Genomic DNA, 6,551 nt, shown 5'->3' with positions numbered 1-6,551 from the left:
GACGCGGCGGTCCTGGCGGGCTCGGGGGCGGTGAGGTCGAGGGCGGTGTCGGTGAGGTCGAGGGAGGCGACGGTGAGGTCGAGGGCGGCCCGAGAGGCGGCAGCGGTGAGGCTGGACGGCCTCGGGCGGCGGCCGTGACGATGAGCGCGGCGTCGACGCCGGTAGGAGATGGCAGCGAAGTGGGGGCGACGGCGAAGTGGGGCGAGGGATCGATTTGGGGGAGAAGTGGTGGCCGGGGGAAACCGTTTTTGGTTTAAGTCAAAAGTAACGGTAGCGCGTTACAGAAAACGTGCTATAGCTAAGTTAGCTATAGCGCGTTTCAGAGAACGCGCTACTGCTACGTCTTCATCATTTTTTCCCTTTTTCATTTATTTTTCTTTACATTATATATTTTTCCTTTCTCCTTTTTCTATTTCTTTCATTTTCATTTACTTTTCTATTCGTTTTTCATTTTATTTTCTTTTCGTTAGCAGTAGCGCTTTACGCATAAACGCGCTGCTATAAGTATATTAGCGGTAGCGCGGTTTTTGGAAGATCGCTACTACTATGTGTAGCCCATCGACTAAGTGATTGGAATTTTAGTAGTAGCGAGTTTTCGGTGAGACGCGCTACTGATATATGTCCATCTACAACGCGCTTATTTTGCACGCGCTACTGCTGTCTAGCAGTAGCTTGCTTTTTTAACAAGCGCTACTGCTAAAGTTCTACGTATAACGTTTTCCCTAGTAGTGACTTGTTACCAAGATGGCATTGGAAGGATGTAGAAGAAACCAATTGAAGGTAGTAGATCGTAGATAGTAGTTCGTTGAGCATCCTAGCTTGACACGAATAAGCACATGGTGACACCACCTTCCTTGTGAGTGAGCCGAGCATCCAATGCATCTCCAATTGTTCCTAGAACAACAACACAAACAAAATGGTACCCAAACTCATTGGGACCAAAGAGTTAGAGAACCAACAATACATAGGACAAACTCCACATAAATATGTGCAAATAGATATGAAAATGAATTTCATGCACATCTCATCCAATTTGAGACTTGGTGGAGTTTCCCCTATATATTGGGTCAAAGAAAGAAAGCATGCCAAAGAAAATACATGATGTTAATATGCATGCTCAAGACTTTCAAGAACTGATACCAATTGACATAGAAATACCAAGTGAAGAAAAGATACCAAATGAATAAATCAACACTTGGAGGATATCAACTGAAAGATAAATCAAGGAATGAGATATCCATTGATACACACAAAAAGAAAGATGTCAAACTCCCAAAATAGAGAATGGTTCCAAACAAACCAAGTGCTCTACAAAGTTTCATGATGGCACAAAGTACCAAAAAGAAATGGTTTGCATTTCACCAACACACACTTTATAAGGATCACAAGGTGAGCGTTCTAAGAAAAATAGGATAGCTCCCCCAAGCATTGTGCATTATAGAGAATTTGCATTTGAATACAAAAAGCACAAGCTGGGATCACCACTTTCACTATATCTATACAAACACTAGACAAGCTCAAGGAAATAACAAGATCCACAAGTGGTATGGAATACAAAGGGAGTTGACACAATCCTAGGCAAGAGATAAGGCAAATAAAAGCAAAGTCCATTGTAAAGATGATCAATAATTTCTACCACACATAAGTGAGTACCAATTGTCAAAAGACAAGAAGTATTTGGCAATAATTCCCGTTGGTAGATAGCAAGGATATCCAACATCATCTTCACACCAAACACAAGCAAATTGAAACTTGTAGAGCTAACATGCCACCTAGGAACAAGATAATTTACAATATTAATTCTAGGTGACAATATCTCAAATTTACACATTTTCTAGGCTTGTAATATGCACATAGCATATTACTCCCCCATAATGTGATACCAATAAAAACTTAACAAGAGCCAATAAGAGGATCCAACAAGAGATAATTAATGGACTACTTAGAATTTGAATTTCTCATGAGAAGACATACCACATAGCTACTAGATAATCTTGTAATATCAATACTAGATGGTATTCCACATGTACACACATATATAGGATTGTGAGGTGCACAAAGCACATCACTTCCCCACAATGGGATATTCCATTAATCTCTCACAAGAGCCAACTAAGATACAAACAAGATGAACAAAGGCTCAACATACGACACACATGTACAAGATGTGCAAACCAACATACACATACTTGATTACTCAAGATAAGCAATTTGGAGACAACATATACAAACACATGCAAGGAACAAACCCAAAACATGCAAAGGGGCAAGTAACTTTCAATGTAAAGAATTTAAGTACAAGTTACCGTAAGGAGGCACATTGGATATAGTATAGAAACTTGATAACCCAATTGACTTGGCTTGAGACAATAAGAATGATGAATTTCCCTTAATTCTTCATAATGTATCCAAGTCTCCAATGCCCTCCAACAATACCTATTGATCAAGTTTGATCTTGTTGGTCCCCACCCAAGTTGGGTCCTAAGAGGTTAGTCACAATAGGCTTCGCAACCCAAATGGTTCTTTGCTTGAAACCACTTTGAGTACCAACAAACTTGGCAAACACATTGCCAACCTTATCCTTCCCAAGAGAATAGATATCATCAATACTAATTGGGTTGGATAAGTTACCACTAGTGCATGAAGAAGCGAGGCGAACTTTCTCACGACATAAGTAGCAACGTCTACTCTTCACTTTCTTCTCACTTGATTTCTCAACTTGAGAAGCATTAGCTTGAGTCTTCTTGGGAAGAGGCATTTCTTCAACTTGTGGTTGAGCATGAGAATGAACTTGTGGCCGCTTCCCTTGTTGCTTGTCACTAATGGCCTTCTTCTTCAATGGGCAAGATCTAACATGATGCCCTTCAATTTTGCACTTGAAGCAAACAATCTTGGCCGAATTCTTGACTTGTTCTTGGCCCTTCTTCTTGTTGCTCTTGGACTTCTTCTTCTTATAGGATTTGAATCCAAGTCCACCTTTGTCATTGGGGGATTTTTGCACACTCAAGATATTGTTGAGCGTGGCCTTCCCTTCATGACACTTTTCCAAGTCTTTCTTCAAAGAAGTGACTTGGGCCTTGAGCTCTTTAATTTCCTCTACATGGTTAGTCTCAACACAAGCACTAGAGGAAGTATAAGCTTCATCGTTAGAGCAACAAGGCAAGGAAAGCAATTCATCACAAGATGTACCAATGTTATGCATGGATGAATTACGAGGACTAGCACAAGGCAATATAGCATTTTGACTAAAACTAGTGCTAGTATCCACATGAGGCTCACTAGATGTTACCTTAGCAATCATGGCCTCATGAGCTATCTTTAGCACATTATGGGATACTAGAAGATCATCATGAGAGCTTGAGAGTTTTTCATGGCTTTCTTCCAATTTCCCATAATTGCTAGATAGCAACTCAAGTTGAGCCCGTAGCTCAATATTCTCCTTCAAAATGGATGCTTCACAAGTAAGAGAGTTACTAGCACAAGCATCATCAACAATAGCAAGAGGAGAAGGCAACTTTACAAGCTCATTTGAATATTAAGCTTTAAGTTGTGCATGAGACTCGGTGAGTTTGATGAGCTCACTCTTAATGACCCTTGAGCCATTTTCGAGGTGCCCAAAGTCCTCAAGGAGTTTCGCATGCGCAACTTCAAGCTTCTCATTTTTAGTTTCAAAATCATTGGCCACATCAAGAGCTCTATCATGAGATTCCCTCACTCTAGATAATTCTAGAGCAAAAGTCTCCTCAAGAGATTCCTTGGTGGTCTGTTCAAGTTCAAGAGCTTGGGAGAGGTCCACAATCTCATTAGCGTAATCACGCTCATGACCTTCCATTTTCTCAATGGTGACATCATGCTCCTCAAGACGAGATTCCAACTCATCAATATATTTCTTGCCCTCAATATCAATAGACATGATTTCCATGAAGTTGGAACGAGCAATTTTATTCTTATGAAGAGCTTTAAAAATCATTTCCCCCTTAATTTTTAAGGAGGCAACATTATCATTCTCTTCATCACTATCAACATCATCATCATCATTCTTGTCATCATCAATAACATCACAAGATATATTGGGATTCAAAGTGGGAGATACCTTTGAAGCCTTAGCCATAAGGCAAAACATAATCGATGACGATGTAGGATCCCTTGAGGCACCATTCAAGACCACATCTTGTTACATGGGGTGTTGGGTTTCCTCTACATTGTTAGCACACCAATTCTAGGAAATAGATACATTTTTATCATGGCAACAAGACATAGCAAGCATATCATCATGATATTTAGTAAAGCAATTTCTACATGATATGCAAGGACTATCAACACAAGCATGTGAAACATTTAGAGAGCTTGAAGTGTTGAAGTCCAAAGATGGAGAATTGCAATAAGATAGTGATGAGGAATCATCAATGATAAGCACACTATCATCATTGCAATGAACACCACTACTCACCATATCATTACCTTGTGACAATCCACGTGTAGGTGAAGTAGAAGAAGTTGAGAAAGCAACACGGCCGGAGGTGGAGGGAGAACAATCATCCCCACAAAACTTGGACACGCCATATTTATCTTGAAGCTTTGTCCACAACTCATGAGCATCCCGAAACTGCATGAGTTGAAAAATAACTACATTGCTCAAAGCATCGAAAAGCACATTAGAAGCTTGAGCATTGAGATAAGAGTTTTTCTCATCCTCTAAATATAATCTTTGGGTATCCTTTTGAGGAGAAAAACCCTTATCTACAATTCGCTCTAAATTTGGATCCATGACCCTAAAGAGATTAAGCATGTGAATTACCCAAACATCAAAATTTGTGCCATTGAAACTATGAGTGTTAAGAGAATCCTAAGCCCCTAGTCGAAATCCTTACTCTCTAAGCGGTTAAGCCTGAAAAAGAGAGACGAGGATCTGATACCAATTCAAAGATCGAGGATGTCGCCTTGAGGGGGGGTGAATAGGCGCTTTAAAATAATTACGGTTTAGGCTTGAACAAATGCGGAATAAACCTAGCGGTTAATTTGTCAAGCACAAAACCTACAACAACTAGGCTCACATATGTGCGCCAACAACTTATGCTAAGCAAGATAAACAACTAAGTGATAGCAAGATATATGACAAGAAACAATATGGCTATCACAAAGTAAAGTGCATAAGTAAAGGGCTCGGGTAAGAGATAACCGAGGCACGCGGAGACAATGATGTATCCCGAAGTTCACACCCTTGCGGATGCTAATCTCTGTTTGGAGCGGTGTGGAGGCACAATGCTCCCCAAGAAGCCACTAGGGCCACCGTAATCTCCTCACGCCCTCGCACAATGCAAGATGCCATGATTCCACTAAGGGAACCTTGAGGGCGGTCACCGAACCCGTACAAATGGCAACCCTTGGGGGCGGTCACCGAACCCGTACACTTTGGCAACCCTAGGGGGCGGTCACCGGAACCCGTCAAATTGCTCGGGGTGATCTCCACAGCCTAATTGGAGAGCCCGACGCTTGCCCGGAGCTTTACACCACAATGATTGAGCTCCGAACACCACCAACCGTCTAGGGCGCCCAAGCACCCAAGAGGAACAAGCTCAAGGGTACCAAACACCCAAGAGTAATAAGCTTCTCAACTTGTAACTTCCACATATCACCATGGAGAACTCAAATTGATGCACCAAATGCAATGGCAAGGGCACATGGAGTGCCCAAGTCCTTCTCTCCCAAATCCCACCAAATCAACTAATGCTAGGGAGGGAAATGAGAGGAAGAACAAGAAGGAGAACACCAAGAAATCCAAGATCTAGATCCAAGGGTGTCACGACCGGTTTTTCAATAAAATAATTATTGAGAGACCAATCCCTTTTACGGACCAGTGAGGAAGAATTCCTTCTCACTGGTAGACAATATCTTGGTCACAGAAGAAAAATACCAGGAGTACTAAATATAATACAAGGTTGAGCAGAGACTGCCCAACAATTTATTACATGCACGCCGCTAAAACAAGACGGCGGATAGGGTAGCAAACTACTAACTCACGATGATAACGGTGGTGGAAATATCATCGCGAAGCGAGTGATATGATTCCAGAAGACTTATTGCGGGTGGCGGAAGCGTATACAATACAAGTGACCAAAATCCGGGATCGCGCAGGACTGACTGGGACTACTCTAGGCATCGGACGCGCTATCAAACTCTTCATCCAAGAGATCGCCTTCGTCAACATCTGGCCAAATCAACAAGCCAGGTGAGTACTATGAAAGTACTCGCAAGACAGTTCGGACATAAGGTATAACAAATGTAAACATGAAGCACATGAACAAGTTAACCAGTGCGATCAGACATAGAGATAATAAATACTGGGTGCCAAGTGAGGGTCTGAATGACGCCTCGAGCGGAAACTGCAGAATAGTAATACTGGTGCCAAACGAGTGTTTGAAAGACTCCTCGAGCAGAAAATGCGGAATAATAATACAGGTGCCAAACGAGTGTCTGAAAGACTCCTCAAGCGGAAAATGCGGAATAATAATGCGGGTGCCAAACGAGTGTCTGAAAGACTCCTCGAGCGG

The sequence above is a fragment of the Triticum aestivum genome, chromosome 7D (genome assembly GCF_018294505.1).
Source record: "Triticum aestivum cultivar Chinese Spring chromosome 7D, IWGSC CS RefSeq v2.1, whole genome shotgun sequence".
In the NCBI taxonomy this organism is placed as follows: domain Eukaryota; kingdom Viridiplantae; phylum Streptophyta; class Magnoliopsida; order Poales; family Poaceae; genus Triticum; species Triticum aestivum.
Note: the sequence above shows the minus strand (reverse complement) of the source record.